Source organism: Chanodichthys erythropterus, chromosome 3 (genome assembly GCF_024489055.1).
Source record: "Chanodichthys erythropterus isolate Z2021 chromosome 3, ASM2448905v1, whole genome shotgun sequence".
Classification (NCBI taxonomy): Eukaryota; Metazoa; Chordata; class Actinopteri; order Cypriniformes; family Xenocyprididae; genus Chanodichthys; species Chanodichthys erythropterus.
In genome coordinates, this window is record NC_090223.1 from 4,886,753 (window position 1) to 4,905,759 (window position 19,007).

At 37.1% G+C, this 19,007-nt stretch overlaps 1 protein-coding gene across 1 annotated transcript in view; it reads left to right on the forward strand.

The window, feature by feature from the left end:
- Nucleotides 1-19,007, forward strand: part of LOC137015101 (zinc finger protein 271-like) — a 448,677-nt gene that overhangs the window by 158,137 nt on the left and 271,533 nt on the right. The window lies entirely within an intron of this gene.

Sequence of the window (19,007 nt, forward strand, 5' to 3'; positions counted from 1 at the left end):
GCAGATGTGGTCAAGAAGATTAATACCGCCCCTCGTAGCCACTGGCTTGTTGGTACAGCGACGAGCAGTTGACCAAAATGACGGGATACAGTCAGAGGTGGGTAGTAACGAAGTAAATTTGTTACATTTACTTGAGTAGTTTTTTTGGAAAATTTGTACTTTTTAGAGTAGATTTAAATGAGGGTACTTTTACTTTAACTTCAGTAGATTGTAGGGGTGGCACGGTACATGAAAACACACCCGAACTGTTCGGTTCGCTTGTCTCGGTTCAGTTCGTGTGTGCGTCGCGCAGTTCGACGCATGCGCAATGTATCCCTGTGCTCAGACAGTTTCGTGCGAACATACATAAAGACAATAAAAGTGGAGTAGTGCTGCAGAGATGGCAAGTGGAGGAGATAAAGAAGGCTGCCCGGAGTTGGCGGATGCGCCCGCGTTGTTCAAATCCGGTGTGTGGGAACATTTTGGATTTCATGTTACTTACGATAACGAAAGTATAGCCAGAATTGTCAACTTTGTCTTTTTAACTGCAGAGACAATAAATACTAAACTGGAGTGGCAGTTTTTTTAGCTAAACATTCACAGTATCCAAAAATCAAATTACAACCGGATGAAATGTTTTGAAATCACTTGTACCCAATCCAGACTTTCACTCGATCTGCCTGTGTCCCGCAGTGTTTGTCGTTGAGTGAGTTGTATAGGACATGAGCTGTTGGCACAATTTGCATCATACGTTTTTGGATCATCTTTTACAATTTCAAAGTGCATCCAATTCTACACTTTAGATTCTCTTATCCCAGACATTGTTAAAGATTTAATCCCTGCCGCCAAGATGCTCCTCTGTCAGTCACGGATCATAGAAGTGAAATTTGAATCTGTCACAGGGGTGGTTGGATTTATTCACACACATTAAAAATATTTATTAAAAGCTTCTTTCTTGTCACATTTTTATTTACAGCATTAACATGATAGGTTGTATAACCTATTGGGAGAGATCAGTACATCTGTGGAAAATCAGATATTGAGCACCCCCATATCTCGTTTCATAACACCTCTGCGAAGATTGGACTGTGAGATTGGTGGTCGAATCAGGCTCCTCCTATCGAAAATCTCACCTAGCTTTTACTCAGAGATGGTCCCAATAATGTGCTTAAATTGCATGATTACATTAAAAAAATGTTAATACTGTATCCTAAATTGTGGATAATTAAGCTAATAAGCTATATATCTTATGCTGAAGGAAATTTCTGGAGTGTTAAAGATTAAAAGAAAAAATAACAACAAGAACCATACAGAACCGAAAACCGTGACCCTAAAACCGTGATACGAACCGAACCGTGGGTTTTGTGAACCGTGCCACCCCTAGTAGATTGGTAATAAAAAATCTGTACTTTTACTGTACTACTTTTTCCTTTCGTTACTTTATTTTAATGCATTTCTGTACATGTTAAGATATACGTAGTTTATTTCAAGTGCTCTGTCTCTTTTTTCATGAATGATGCCCCATTCACAAATAAATCTCTCTTTTGAGTCGATTCTGTTCAAAGACTAGAACTGCGTTCCAGTTCTTTTTGTAAATGCCCTTCCCTCGCTAACTTCCCTCAGTTTCGTTGACTCGGATGTACGTCATTGCTTACGTTGCACGAGTGCCCCCTACTGGCGGAACCTTTGCAATGGGCTGAACTGGAACGTCCTAAGCCCTCGATCACTTGGAATCCACAATGGAGCTGATTTATTATTTATTTTTTCCCCTTACAAAATTGTTTAACCTCTTCCACTCTGCCGGCCCGTGGGCGGGCCGAAACGACGTCATAATATTTTCACTTATTTTGTTTTAAGATTTCTGCAGATACTACCAACCCATATATGGTACCATTTGAAAGCTTAGAATCTAATCTTTACAAAGAATATAATGACTTCTGTGTTTATGTTACACAAATTAGGAAGATAAAGCTTAAATATACAATCATGCCAAAAACGCCCCTCCCCTTGACTACGATGAGGAAATATAAATATGAATATGAATTTTTCGCATATTTCATAAAACAGACATGTCATATATCAGAAGAAAGCTCTCATTCTCAGGAATTCGGCTATATAGTTTATTTTATTGTTTTCACAACATCATTTGAACGATCTTCAAAAGAATCGCGCAATAAATTTGATAAATGTGGAAAAAACAAACACAAACGTCACATTTCTACCCCTTTCAATGCTTCTCTAAGATAAAATCAGCCACAAAATATCATCTTTTACCTTATGAAGTTTTCTTTCAAATGAGCCTACTTTCACTTTTCTGTGAGCTTATATTGGTAAATAATCCACTGTTATGTCGCGGTTGTCCGAAACACAAAATGGAGACGAATGAAGAAACACGCGATCTTCACACCATCATCCAAACGGTCTGGCTTCCTTCAGTGATGACGATGATATACATATCAGGCACGTGTATAAAGCATGTCAATCAAGCTTCTAGTCCAATCAGATGGCGAGATATTCAACAAATCATTGAGGCAGACAGGCGGGATCACACCACAGCTTTACACACACACACACACGCGCTTCAGTTCCACGTGGTGGGCGTGTGATCGCTTCGCGAGTGATGAGAGGAGCTGTTTGATGGAAGATTTGCATGTGTTTTCATACCCTACAAACATGAGACGTCCGCCCGACGTGCAGATCAAGTCTATATTGCGTCGGTCGGTCGGGACCATATCTGTACGTCTACACGACGCGCAAATCCGGTGCGGTATCGGGACGTCTTATTACGACGTCTCTCGGACGTTGATATTAAGTTCAATATTTACGTCCAGATTGGAGGTTTACTGGACATCAGTGGACGTGCAAGACTGGTACAGAAACTTGGCAGTAACGTTGTGACACACTCAACATTATATTATATTATATTATAAGTATATTATGCAATATTATTATAATATCATAGTATATTATATAACATTATATAATATTAAGATGACTTCATTGATTTCAATACTGCTGTCATTCTAATTTCATGTACATTGTCATTTCAACTTGTACATACAAGTTAACACTTGATACAATCCACTAAAAAAATTTTTTTTAACCCCAAGTGCTGAGTTACACGTATTGGGTCACCGTGTTGAATTATTTGGGTTATTTCAGCTAACAGTAATATATAAGCCTGCCAGAGTTTTTTGGGTGGCACAAAATCAGCGGCTTATAATTATTTAAAGATTTTAAGTTATATGTTTTAATTCTATATGTATTTATTTATGTAAATGCTGCATGACTTTGGCGTGATTTAATGCGCGTCCGCGTTAAGCGGAGCACGGAGTTGCCATGGAAACGGGGAAACAACAACGGACAAGCAAGCAGCAAAAACTCCTCCGTCTCTCGCTGTTTTCACTGCTTTCAGGTGAGTTTAGTCCATAAAATCACACAAATAATACATACAACTGTTCCTGACACTTTTCTTACCTGTAATTCACACGCTATATTATATTTTCTTTTTAAAGAAACGGTTTAGTGTCTTCGAAAAAGTCCGTTAGCATCTCAACCGTTTTCAGAGAAGGTATGCTAAGCTATCGATTGAGCTCTTGTTTATTAACATTCGGCCTTTATATCACATCTTATGTGTAGATTAGATGTTTTGAAAGTTTTGTAAAGGTTTTGCTGGTAATTTGTCAATGGGTGATTGGAAGTATGCTAATTTATATGACCTAAAATAATGCGCTGTACTCTGTACTGTTAATCGGTGACGTCACTTAGATGAAGCGCGAAAAGACTCGTTCAAACATGTTTAATCTCTCATGGTAAACTATTAATACAAATTGTTTTGTGGTTTTAGGAACGACAGAAAAAAAAAACTCTACAACAAAGGGTGATTAAGCTCCACCCTTGCTGCTGACCTGAAGGAAACAGGTGAACTGAGAAAGCTCATTAAATAACTTCATATGCAATTTTTCACGATATACTTCACCATATCACCATGTATATGTACTTTTTTCAATAATATATTTCTATGTATTAGTTTTAAGAAGGCTGTGACATCCAAATGTAAGTGACACTGTATGAACAATACTAAATAAGTTAACCTAAAAAAAAATAATCTTTTTTTTTTTGTATATTCTGTTTATTATTCTTTCTCTTTTCTGCATTTCACATATGCTCAAGCTTGTTTACAATGCCATGCATAAGTTTGGGAAACACTTGCAGAATATGTAAAAATGTAAACATTTTAACAAAATAACAGGTATTATACAAAATGCATATTATTTTTATTTAGTACTGTCCAGAGTAAGATATTTTACACAAAATGTGTTTACATTTAGTCCACAAGACAAAAGAAAATGGATGAATTTATTAAAATAACCCCATTCAAAAGTTTGGGAGCCATTGGTTCTCAATACTGTGTGTGATTACCTGGATGATCCAAGACTTTTTTTTTGTTTTGTGATGGTTGTTTATGAGTCTCTTGTTTGTTCTGAGCAGTTAAACTGAGCTCTGTTCTTCAGAAAAAGTCCTCCAGGTCCTGTAGATTCTTCAGTTTAAGCATTTTTGGCATATTTGAACCCTTTCCAGCAGTGACTAAATGATTTTGAGATCCAACTGAGGGACTCAAACACAACTATTAAAAAAAAGGTTCAAACATTCACTGATGCTCCAGAAGAAAACACAATGCACTAAGAGTCAGGGGGTGAAAACCTTTTGAATTTGAAGATCAAGGAAAATTGTAAATTAATAAAATTCTGTGGCAGTACTAAATGGAAAAAAAGAAAAACCCTCAAAGAAAAATTTGGACATCATCCCATTCAAAAGTTTTCACCCCCCGACTCTTAATGCATCGTGTTTTCTTTCTGGAGCATCACAGAATGTTTGAACCTTTTTAATAGTTGAGTTTGAGTCCCTCAATTGAAGAAAAAAAAAAAACAGGATCTCAAAATCATACAGTCACTGCTGGAAAGGGTTCAAATTAACAAACAAACAGTCGTAGATCGTCCAGGTAACCACACACAGTATTAAGAACCATCTAACAGGTTGCTTGCGCAGGAACACACAAACAAAGAAGTCTTTACTCAGTAATCCAACAGGAGATAATACAGGAACAGGTAAAACTCAACAACACAAGGAACATACGAGACCGGACACTGTGGTGAGGATGGTGACTGCTTATGAAGGGAGTGCTGATGAGCAGTAATGATGGTGATGGTCTTCAGGTGCGGGTGATTGATGATCGTGTGCAGGTGAGGAACAGGAGGGATGCTGGGAAACGTAATGCCGGTGCAGGTGACTGTGACAGTACAGAGAAGGACGGTCGAGCTGGAGGATGAGCCAGGTGGTGGCCATGTCCCCAGTCAGGATGGTGGACCACAGCGGCAGCACTGGAGGGAGGAGCCATGGTGTTGACAGCTTCAGTGCCACCTTGGGTACGAGTGATGACGGAGGTTGAACCCACGGCGCATGGAGTGGATCCATGGAGTGGATCGATGGCAATGACCCAGACGACTGCTACAGAGTCGCAACGACGACCACCTGAGATGGATGCAGGGATACCAAGGGCAGAGGCAGAGCCTGAGGGAGGGCGGAGCTTGCTGGAGCAGTAGGGGTAGAGGGCCGTAGAGCAAGGGCTCGCCGCTGAATGGGACTGCCGACTCAGACCTGTCCTCAGATGGAAACCCCTCAGGCTATGGGGTCATGCTTGACCGCTCCTTTTGATGCGGGCTCTGACGTCACGGCGGAGTCGTTCACTCCATCTGCGGTGAGTCTCTGACTGGGAACTGGGCTGGGCACATTTCTGGATCGGGGCCGTTTGCTCTCCAGACACTTCAACAAGGTTTCCCTCCAGTTCAAGCCGGTGGTGTCTGAGAGGTTGCTGGGGCCGTGGAAGTTCGCCCTGATCCAGAACAAGCTCTTCAGGGTTTCATCCTCCAGCAGACTGGTGATTGCAAGGTGAGAAAACACAGACGAAAAAGACAGGAAATTGTGGCTCTCCTGTGCTACGGTGATGAATTTTTCCCATTCATCCATTTGGGAGGTCCGGTCTTCTGTAACAGGTTGCTTGCGCAGGAACACACAACGAAGTAAATGATTTTTAAACAAGTCTTTACTTAGTAATCCAACAGGAGATAATACAGGAACAGGTAAAACACAACACAAGGAATATACGAGACCAGACACTGTGGTGAGGATGGTGACTGCTTATGAAGGGAGTGCTGATGAGTGGTAATGATGGTGGAATCAGGTGCGGGTGATTGATGATCGTGTGCAGGTGAGGAACAGGAGGGATGCTGGGAAACGTAGTGCTGGTGACTGTGACAAACCAAGGGTTCCCAAACTTTTGAACCAGGTTATTTGAATAAATTCAGCAATTTTTTTGTTTTGTGGACTATATGTAAATATCTTTGATCTCTCTTATTTTGTTAAAATTATTCACATTTTCAAAAATTCTGCAAGGGGTTCCCAATCTTTCGCATGGTACTGTATTTCTAACAAACCTAACATTATATAATAATATTGTTGACAAATCATTTATGCTCCTAGATTCTTCCATGCTGATGCCAGCAGAGTTGAATGGACCTCCTGTCAGATAACATCTCCAAGTTATGAACAATATGGCTAGTAAGTAAAGTCTCAAACTTAAACTTGTCTGTCATTCTGTGTAGGGCTGGGCGATATATCAAATGCTTTTGTCACGCGCATTTCGTCAGTAAAGCCGGTTCCCTGATTACCGCTAAATTGCCATCACCTGCTTTCAAATGGAGCGGCATTTAATAGACAGAGCCGTAGTTCACTGATAAGCCACGCAATATCGCGTTCAATATCGACGGCGATTCATATCGATATTGAACGCGATATTGCGGGGGTTATCAGTGAACTACGGCTCTGTCTATTAAATGCCGCTCCTTGAGTACCTTATTGCTTTTATAAAACGGATACCACACAATACAAATATTAAAGCCAAAAATATGTATCAATGCAACTTTTATGAAGTAAACTTTCACTAAAGCATTCCTTCTGATGGGTAAAATAGTCCCTGACCATGAACTCATTACTCATTTACTGAGTAATCCACTATTTTGCAGAGGGGGTCAGAATGACAATTTGACTTCAGCAATCTTTGTTTCATTATATGCCAACAGTGGCAATTTCTACAATGGTAAAAAGCACTTCTTCCTTTTTTGCCTCAACTTTTCATGCGAACTTAGCCCCGTTTCGAACTAAACTGCCAGTGTGAAAGCATCCTAAGAGTATTCAAGATATCTTAATATCCTTCTAGATTCTCAAGGCCTGTACACACCGGGACGAATATCAAACACGCTTATCGCCAGCATTTTTCGAGACGCTTTTGTGTGATCATACCCAAGCGATTTGACAGTATGTGGCGCTTGTGCTTAACGTTAGTGCAAATAAAATATTTATGATATTAAAGGTGCTATAGAGGATGTTTTGTTTTATACACTGCCATGATTGGCCAAGAGGGCCAATCCGCGCACGTCTCTCACAAGGAATATAATGGCAGTGATTGACAAGGCAGAGGGCCAATCGTTTATGCGATGATCACGTAAACGATTGGCTGATGTTTTTAAGGCCCTACCTCGTGCACAGATGATGTATATTGATATTATTCCTTTCAAAGCACCTAATAAATAGTCTTTTATCAGTTAGTAAAGACAGTTTCAAGTAATATTGCAAAAATGTATAAAACAAAACATCCTCTATAGCACCTTTAATAAAGTTAAATAAGATAAAAAAGCAGATATAAAATGGCATATATACAACATATGAGAGATGGTAGTCAGAAACGGTAGTGCAAATAAGTCACAATGACAGTAGTGCAAGTGAACGGTAGTGAATAGACATTAAATAGAATTTCTCAACTATATTTCTTGAATGTAAAAGAAAAAAAACAGTAAAAATACAGAAATAATATACATCTATTGGTGTGGCCAAGAACTGGCAGAGCACCCATAGCGTGCGTGTAACGAAGGCAGGACTCAGAGTAAGATCCACACGCAAAGCTTTATTAAACGTCAGATCAAATTGTCAGAAAGGCACAATCTTTATCAATAAACCACAAATTTGAGCTTTAAACCAGCACATTTTCACCTGAAAAACTCTTAAAACTACATATCATGACATAATAACAGTAATATGTTTAAATTATGCGGGGTTTCTCCTTTACTATTGACGCTTGCTGGTTAGTACGAGATGCATTCTGGGATACCTGGCTGTCTCAAGTCTGCACAAGTCACCTCTCGATGCATCCTCGATAAAAGGGGCGGATCAAGAACACATCTGGGGATTTGAACTGAACTTGGCTAGATGCGAACTTTGAATTGGAACAGTACTTAGACAGCGACTGATGACGTTTCACAAGTCCACAAGAACACAAGTACGCATATTGAGAAACGGCCCTAGCCCTGAGGTGATGTGTGTATGAGTCTTTTGTAGTCTGTGTAATGAGCTGCAGCTGGGTGTGGGGATTAACAAGGAGAGAACATGTGACTGGCAGAAAGGATTGTGGGAGATGTAGTCCGGGGCGTGACAGGGACAGACGGTGATCATGACAGTGCGTCTCAATCAGCTCCCTAGTTCAGTAGTTAGGGCACTGATCAGGGAGTCGGCCACATTCATTTACACGGTATACTGATACACGATCTAGGAAGCTAGGGAGCTGATTGAGACGCAGGGATAGTTTGTAGGGGTCTTCCTTGTCTACTTACTTTCTCTTCGTCTCTTTCTCAAAGTAAAGTTTATTAAGAATGAGAATCTAGAAGGATATTAAGAAGGATATTAAGATATCTTTAATATCTAATAATTTGCAGGCATGCAAACTTTGGAAAAAGTGTACTTATGGCACTCAGGTATGTTCTATGCAACTGAGATGATAGAAAATCACGAGATACATTTCTAGTTTCAACATTATTTGTTCTTCAGACATTGCTCTTTAAAACAAAAAAAAAGTATCAGCTGTATGCAAAGTGACCCACATTTGGTTTTTGACCACTGAAAATGTGTACATTTTACCAATTTGAACCATCGAGGGCCTTTTAAATGAAGATACCAAAAGGAAAGTTTGTATTTTTTGCTCTATTGAATTTATTTGTGCTGTTGCTTGCAGTAGATTGTAGATTCTTTGTTCTTATTTTCTTTATTTTTATGTGATGGTAATCCTTTTTTCCCTGAATAGCACATACAGAACTGTACTGAAACCATGATACAAACTGAACCGTGAGCAATTCTAACCATTACACCCCTAATAGCCACTGACACTGCCAATACAGACTGGATGTGCCACTAAGACGTGCCATTGGCTTCTGTACATCGGATGTCATTATTGTAAATAAAAATCATAAGGCAAAGGAAAATAGAGTACAGTTGGTGCAGTGCTGCAAAAGCTATGAATTTATGAAGTGATTTCAAACCTTGCCATTTTCTTATAATATATATAATAATATATAATTAATATATGTGTACTTGGTGTATGACAACAGTCTGTTTTTGCATATTTATAATTTCTGTCTTTCCAATCCTATACAGACGCAGTAATGAAATGGAGTCAAGATGCAACTGAGAGGAGATGATAAAAAACATGCTTCTGAGCACCTTCATGCACAACAAGAAAGGAAGGAGTGGGACACACACAATAATATTTTTAAAAAGACTTCATAAGAATGTTATGGATTGTTGTTTGTTATTTATGTTGTTTCTAAATGTTATGTACGAGCAATTCCAGCATTATGGATGTGACATTTGCAGGCATAACTTGAAACATAAATATTTATAGAATGTATTCATTACCAATATATTGAATCATCTGTTTATATTTTTCTAAACCCCTGAAAATAGAGTCTAGACATCAGAAAAATTTCAACCTATAACTGCGTTTTATATTTTAGATGAGGGAAATGCACTTGCTTTGCGGACATGACAAAAAAACGGACAACATATTTTTTTTACTTAGCAACAGTATCTACCAAATGGAGATTGATTGACTCTTCACAGAACATAACATATCTATTTTATTTTGATTTGCGTTTTCGCATTTAGGAAAGATCAATGTTACAGACGTGATGGTTTTGAAAGCGGAATTTATTTGACTATAAAAATTTTCTAGTGGACTATATATTACATTAATATAATAAACCATAATGAGCCTTTGATATATATAGGCATAATTTAATACGTGCTCAAGCGCATGCAGAAAGCTTGCTGCAAATCACTGACAAAAATAGCCTAATAATTATTGTGTCGGGGAAATGTCAGGAATGCAAGTGATCTCGCCGGTGCCTCCATGTCATGTAAGTGCATTAATACTTAGCATAAAAACGTGCACATTTATCTAGGTCAACGTTAAAGTGTGCGATCCATATTAAAATAAATCTTCATATCAGAAACAGACGCACTTGCAACCTATAAGTTGTGGCTATTTAAGTTTTAAAATGATCTAACTGACCGACACATCTATTTCGTTGTTGATCATATGTGTTATTGATCAAGATCATGTAATAGCTGTCATAAAAAAAAAAAATAAAAAAAAACATCATTAATTTATTATATAATTAAGGTACAAATATTTATCTAAAAATGCAATATTGGATAAAGATGTAATTTTGCTAAGTGTACCCCTCATATGTGGTGGATAATAGCGATTTCCTTCAAATTTCTATTAAAACAGCTGTAAAATACAGAACTAAATGCACAAAAAATGGTTCAGTAAGATTGATATTTGCATGGAATTGCTCGTAAAATATGTTTTTTTAACCCACTATTATATGTTTTTGTTATTTCTGGGTATACACATATACAATCACATATGGACTTTACGTTGAAATAAATGTTTTAATTGAATGCAAAGTGTAAAGTGTTTATTTGACGCAGAAGCAGTATAAATGATGTCTAAAGTGAGTCTGCAGCTGATTTTGTAACACATTTTAACTAAATTTTAACCTTCTTGAGACATCCTATAAATGTCAATATTGGACGTCCAAACGACGTCGTAAAAAGACGTCATAAAAACTTCTGGCTCCTCATGGGACGTCTGTTCAACGTGCAACAATGACGTCCAAACAACGTCGAAAAAAGACGTCATAAAAACTTTCATTCTGGCTCTTCTGGGGACGTCTTTTCAACGTCCGACAAAGACGTCGAAATGACGTCTTTTGGACGTCCATTTGCTCAGTGGGTAGTTTGTGTATTGTTTTGACTTCTAAAATGGCATATGGAGAGGGAAAAGCACCAATGGCACCGATATAAACGTTTTTGAAGTACTTGAAAGTGATGAGGCATGGACCAGTGACGCCGTGTTATGATTTGGCGAAAATGACAGCTCGCTTTTCTCGAGGGAGACGAGAGGACCCTGCGCTTGACTGGTAAGCTCATATATTCCTGCATTTACAATGCTAATGCTTATTTAATGATAAAATTATTATTTTGAAATGGGAAAGCACAGCAACTAAGCCAATAAACTGTTACATTTGACAAAACATTTGACGAAACTGCGTATAAGTATGCATACTCATACATATTAGTATACAAGCATGCAGACTTCAATAAAATCGTCATTTGAGTAAATCTACATTTTGAAATCGTAAAATGCATATTATTATATTGTAAACAACTAACTAACAACTTTTATTTTTTGTTTCAGATGCTGCATGAGATCCTGGACCACCGGAACAGATGGTCCTCAGCTTCACATCTTCAAGACAGGCCAGAGGAAGGTGATGCTCTCAACACAAGGGACAAAATATTATAGTGATGCACAGAATGATATAAATGTGGAGGATGTAGATCATGTTTTACATTGTTAAAGACCACATACATTTTATTTTATATGTTATACTGTCTTATGTCACCTGAAAGGAGAATAAAAAGTGTAAAACGCTAAACAAAATCTCATTCTTTTATGCTTTTTAGCATAGTACTTGTTTTGCATCTCAGAGACAAAGATGAAAATGAAGAAAATCAATAAATAATAAAATAAAGTGCTATACCATATAATAAAAATAGGATTTTTGGGGTAATGCAGTCTGTAAAACCTGTTTTTGCAAAGGACAATCCAAAGAACACTTGCATACGCTAAAATATCATTTTGCCTCCCTTCAGTTACATTTCAATAACTTCTGTTTAGAAGATGATAGATTCAAAATATTTTTTTCTAGTACAAGCTGTCACCTAGTGGAATCAAAGAAAACAATCAGCAGGTCCCTAGAGCAAACAGAACCTGATTTACAGATTTTCAAAAATAGGATTTTAAACAAAAAAAACAAAAATCGCCTATTTTTTAAGTGCTTATTACAGTATTTTAAATGCATACAATGTAATTTCTGAAGTATTACAGTCTGATTTTGTTATTTTGAGGGGTTTTCTTTACAATGACACCAATATTTTACATTTCTCTCACTGTATGTGTGAAGGGTGAACATTTAAACTTTGGTATGTCAAATTCAGGCGGAAATCTAAAAAATGCCTCAGAGTGGAAGAGGTTAATACAGCATTCTATATGTATATATGTGTGTTTTAAATGTTTTAAAAAAAATAATTAATATATCTTAGAGTTGTTTGTGGTGGGGTAAATTAAACGCGATATGCCGTGACGTCATAAACGTTGCATGAAGTAGACTCGTTCCCTCAGTCAAAATCAAGAGAGCGAGGGTCTGTCCATATAAACTTCCCCCGTTCACTTCACGAAGTGGAACGCACTTCAAAATGGCGGCAGGGATTCCCCCGAGGGGAATTGTTTAGGGAAGTTCGCGAGTGCGTGTCTAAAACTAGAGTGTAACGCAGCCTTGATCAAACAAGTTGGTAAAACTGTCTAAATTGGTTCGCGAATCAGTTTGAATGATTAATTTCCTGCACGCACTGAATCGTCTGAAGCGGTTTCTCACTCGGAGTGTTGAATAAAGTGGCAGTGGATCGGACTTCCGGTATGCAGTTTGAGTAAGTGAGGCGTGTCCGGGAGCTGCTCCATAAATTTTATTTCTTTTCAGTTGTTAACGGGAACATTTGGTATTCTTATACTTTAAGACGATGTCTACAACACCAGAGAACATTCGAATGCGTGTTGGGGCCTGTTATTTTCGTTGCCATGCCTAAATCTAAACGTGCTTCTCCCGCTCCTGATGAAACTGATGAGGCCGGCAACATGGCCGCGGCTGCTTCGGGGTTAACGCCATCTCTTTTGAAAGAGATGCTTACCACAACAATTCGTGAGGAAATCGCGTCGCTAAGGACTGAGTTTCTCACTGAAATACGTGCCTCAACAGCGACTCTTCAAGCCACCATTTCCAATCATAGCTCCAAAATTAAAGACATTGAAGCTTCGATGAACAGCATAGACGAAAGGCTCGACATTTTAGAGCGCAAATGTCAGTCCTTGGAAAGAGATAACGAGGAGTTAAAGAGCAAGGCAGATGATTTGGAAAACCACTCGCGTCGGAACAATCTTCGTATATTAGGTATCCCCGAAAACGTTGAAACGTCCAAACCCTCTCAGTTCATGGCATCGTTCTTCGCAGAACTTTTCGGGGATAAACTACCTCAGACGCCGGAGATTGAGCGCGCACATCGGCCCCTCGCACCTAAACCGTGATCCGGCGCGCCACCGAGACCTATGATTGTACGCTTTCTTCGTTTCCAAACCAGGGAAGAAATTTTACGGTTGTCACGCGAGCATGGGGAGTTGCGCTACAAGGAATCCAAGATTTTGATCTTTCCTGATTTCTCCGTGGAACTCAAGAAACGACGGGATCAGTTTAAATCAGTCAAGGCAGAATTACACGGAGCCGGTGTCAAATTCAGGATGCTGTATCCCTGCAGACTTCTCCTTTCATTCAACGGCGAATCTCACAGCTTTGACAGCCCTGATGCTGTGTCTACGTTCCTTGCCACCGTGGTTAAATCCAAACAGTCAAGCGAAGTAGCTGCTGTGGATACAGGTAAATAAGAGTTATTGTTGGACAATGTTTCACTCGGGACAGTAGCCCTAAATGCTTGGTCTGTGCCCTGATTTGTCATGGCATTGCATTGAAGCTCGGTGTTGTATCAGACTTTATTGACTTCTTGCATTATAAGCATGTACAGACCATGCAACTTTTATTATTATTATTTTAATATGCGATCTGTGAATATATTGTTCCCCTTTTTCTTTATATATTTCCAATCTGTTACGGAGCTCTCTCCGAAAGTTCAGCGGAGAGAAGGTTTGTGCTTTGTTGTGGGTAATGTTCGTACCATTTGTGTACATGGGGTCTTTTTTGTTTGTTTGTTTTTTTTTTTTGTTTTTTTTTTGTTTGTTTGGTTGTTCTTTCACTCTATTTCAGAATCTCAGATATGTCAAGACAGAAGAAAGCCACATTCATGTTCTCATGTTTTTGCTGTTGTTATAACCAATGACCACTAGCTTAAGCAATGCTCAGTCTGGGAGTTCTTGTGTGAATTTTACCAGTTGGAATGTCAAAGGTTTAAACCATGTAATTAAACTTAACAAGGTCTTGTCACATTTAAAACATTTAAATACTCATACTGGTTTTTTGCAAGAGACCCACTTAAAAAACACAGATCATGCCAGACTTTGTAAGAAATGGATTGGACAAGTATTCCATTCTAAATTTCTCAGTAAATCTAGAGGGGTGGCAATTATTGTGAACAAATGTATACCATTCGCTCCTCCAGAAACCTTAGTGGATTCCGGTGGTAGATATGTAATTGTTTCAGGCCTTCTTTATGGTTTAACTGTGACTCTGGCTAATATATACGCACCAAATTACGATGATGAAAATTTCATTCAGAAAATATTCTCCTTGCTCCCTGACCTAAACTCACACTATCTCATTATGGGAGGTGATTTTAATTGTTCTCTGAACTCTTCTCTTGACCGTTCATCTACTAAACCAGCCCAACCTTCTAAAACGGCAATTACGCTTCAGTCGCTTCTAACTACTTGCGGTCAGGCCGATGTATGGTGTTTTTTATACCCCACAGCACGACAATACTCATTTTTCTCTCATGTTCACCACAATTACTCCCGTATTGATTATTTTTTTCTAGACAAGAAATTGTTGTCTAAAGTGAAGGCCTGTTCATATGGCAGCATTGTTATATCTGATCATGCTCCACTTTCACTTTCTCTTCAGTTTCAAGATAAGATGTTGGATTCTCGAAGTTGGAAATTCAATTCTCTGCTGCTCTCTGATAAAGCATTTTGTGATTCGTTAAAAGACAAATTAGATATATTTTTGGAGATAAATACCATCCCTGAGACCTCACCTTCTATAATATGGGAATCTTTTAAAGCATATGCTCGGGGTCAAGTCATTTCATATTCAGCTTGTGTAAATAGACAAAGAAGGAAGAAGCTAGAAGAATTATCTCTGGAAATAATTCGGCTTATGCAACTTCTCCAGATCCTGGAATTTACAAAAAGAGACTCAAACTTCAATCTGATTTTAATATGTTATCAACCCATCAAGCTGAAAAGTTATTGCTGAAGGCTAAACATTCAGTTTTTGAGTATGGTGACAAGCCAAGTAAACTTCTTGCTCTTCAGTTAAAGGAAAAGTCAGCTCAAAATTTAATTTATAAGATTCGATCCTCCAATGGCAATTTGATTACTGACCCTGTTAGTATTACTGCCCATTTTAAAGACTATTACTCTTTGCTATACAAATCAGAACCCCCCACGGATAGGTCCCTTATGGAAAGTTTTTTTGAACCACTGCCCATACCTACAATATCGGATGCAATGAGAGAAGAGCTAGAATTACCTTTTTCTGCAGAGGAGATAGTGCAAGCAATTGTGAGTATGCAGAACGGCAAGACCCCTGGGTCCGATGGGTTCCCTGTTGAATTTTTTAAGAGGTTTTCTCAAACACTTAAAACACCGTTACTAAATATGTTATTGGACTCCTTTAATAATGGCTGCCTGCCTCCAACCCTCCGTCAGTCTTGTATTTCTTTGATTTTGAAAAAAGACAAAGACCCTCACGAATGTGGTTCATACAGGCCAATCAGTCTTTTGAACGTAGATGCAAAAATACTGGCTAAAATGCTTGCAAAGCGTCTTCAATCCATTTTACCGTTAATCATACACAGCGACCAAACTGGTTTTATTAAAAACAGATTACTGTCTCATAATATTAGAAGGGCATTTAATATAATTTATTCTTCCAATTCTCACCCATCGGAGGCTCTTCTGCTGCTTGACGCGGAGAAAGCCTTTGATCGAGTGGAATGGGATTACCTTTTCTATGTGCTACTGAAATTTGGTTTTGGCAATGCGTTCATATCCTGGATAAAACTTTTGTATTTATCCCCAATATGCTCTGTTAGGGCCAATGGAGTATCCTCTTCTATTTTTCCTTTAAAACGTGGCACTAGACAAGGCTGCCCACTTTCACCTTTGCTTTTCGCATTGGTAATTGAACCACTGGCAATTGCCATTCGTAGTGAGCAGACTATACAGGGAATTAGGAGAGCTGATGCTGTTCACAAAATGTCTTTATATGCTGATGATGTGTTGCTCTATATCTCTGATCCTGTTGTTTCTCTGCCCGAAATTCTGAGAATTATAAACTCCTTTAGCCTCTTCTCCGGTTATAAATTGAATATAAATAAAAATGAATTATATCCAATACATTTTACAATTTCCGATTTACCAATGAGTACCTCAATGTTTAAAGTCGCTGCCCAAAGTTTTAAATATTTAGGAGTAACATTTACACGTAAATGCTTAGATCTGTTCAAGGCTAATTTTACCACTCTCCACTATTTATTTTTTTATATTATTATTATTATTATGTATTTATTATTATTATTATTATTATTATTTTATATATTTGTTTCCTCTGGGGGGTGGGATGGTAAAATATTTTTTCATAATTCTTCTGTACTTGTATTGTTATTATTGTAAAAGGTCAATAAACAGATTTAAAAAAAAAAAAAAAAAGTGGCAGTGGATCTACAGTCAATTAAAAGCAAATCTGCAAATGCATCCAATTGTTTGCCAGCGATGAAGATCTTTATTAGATGATCTGCGTATGCTGTCTGTGTTCATTTGATTTCAATTCATACAGCCAATAGCCAGCATTTTACAACCAAGCAGATTATTCCTACGCCACGATAACAAAGTATGTAGCAATTCTTTACCCTTTTTATGAACATATATCTTAATTTATACATTAAATAAGCTACCATTGTTCAGAGAGTATGAAATGGTAATTTGTGGATAGGCTATTGCGCAGTGGCGGCGCCGACGACCTGTTCGTCTTGAAAATGAACGCCTTTGCGTAGACACAATTAACCAGTTTACTCGCGCCTGCTGAAATATATTTGATTACATTTTGGAGAACAGACCGAAGAAGATCCGTCAATGTGTATTTGATCATTGTTTGTGATCAGATGTTCAGAGGTTATGAGCGCGAGCACACAGAGTTTCTCTCTTCTTTCAAATATAGCTGTATACGTTATTGTAGCAAAAGACATGCAATGATATTTGGGCTACAGATGCCAGAAATAATGCTTGTCTCTTCTGTGTTTGTTGCAAAGATGCTAATTATGATAATAATTTAAATATCTAAATAATGCAATTATATATATATATATATATATATATATATATATATATATATATATATATATATATATATATAAGTAACTAGTAACGAGCTATTTGAGTAGATTTTCATTGTATACTTTTTTACTCATACTCGAGTAACTATTAAGATTATTTTACTTTGAGTAAATATTTCTATAAGTAGGGTACAACGGGGCTAAAGGCTGTTTAATATAAAATAATTAATTTGTGTTCAATAAATATACTATCATTAAAATAGGCCTATGTTAATATAAAAATCTATTTTAAAAAATACATAAACAAAATTACTTTAAAAAGTAAAGATTCTGAAAGCATTGAAGGAGATCCCATAATATTTAGATTATATATATACACACATTTACAGTAGTAACAATAAATTATATTTTATTATGAAATGATAATATATTTTTTTAATTTGATTGTTTCATTGAATATGGGTATTATCTCTAAGATGGATACCCAATCTGATATGATATTTGCTATGTGAATCTACCATTTCATGTTATGAAATGGAAAAGTCAGCCAGCGATTCATTATCATGTTAATTATTGTGCCTTTTCCCCGAACAGCAGGGGCGCTCTTTACCCCAAATACCAGACTTTTACATATTCTTCTGTTATTGAAAAACTGTTGCTTGAATTACCTTGAACAAAACTGAAAATCATTAAGAAGACCTTTGTCTGAAAATACAAACATTAATGAAATTGATTTTTATTTGCTACTTAAATCAACAACATTTAAAAAAAACATCAAATATTAGATCAAACTACCTCAGAATTAACTTTGCGTCACTGCCCGCGATCACGTCAAAGATCTACGGAAGAGGATTAGGGCCAAGCAATAATAAAAAAATAAAGCCATCTCGAGATTAAAGTTGTAAAATTTTGAGAAAAAAGTCAAAATAAAATGTTGAGAATAAAGTCATTAAATTACGAGAAAAAAGTCAAAATAAAATGTTGAGAATAAAGTCATTAAATTTCGAGAAAAAAGTCAAAATAAAATGTTGAGAATAAAGTCATTAAATTACGAGAAAAAAGTCGTTAAATTTCAAGAAAAAAGTCGAAATAAAATGTTGAGAATAAACTTGTTAAATTACGAGAAAAAAGTCATTAAATTTCGAGAAAAAAGTCGAGATAACATGTTGAGAATAAACTCGTTAAATTACGAGAAAAAAATCGTTAAATTTCGAGACAAAAGTTGAGATAAAATGTTGAGAATAAACTCATTAAATTACGAGAAAAAAGTCATTCGATTATGAGAACAAATTTGTTAAATTATAACATTTTTCTCATAATTTAACTAATTTGTTCTCGTAATTTAACGACTTTTTTCTTGAAATTTAACGCGTTTTTTCTTGAAATTTAACAACTTTAATCTCGAGATGGTTTTATTTTTGTATTATTGCTTGGCCCTAATCCTCTTCCGTAAGGAT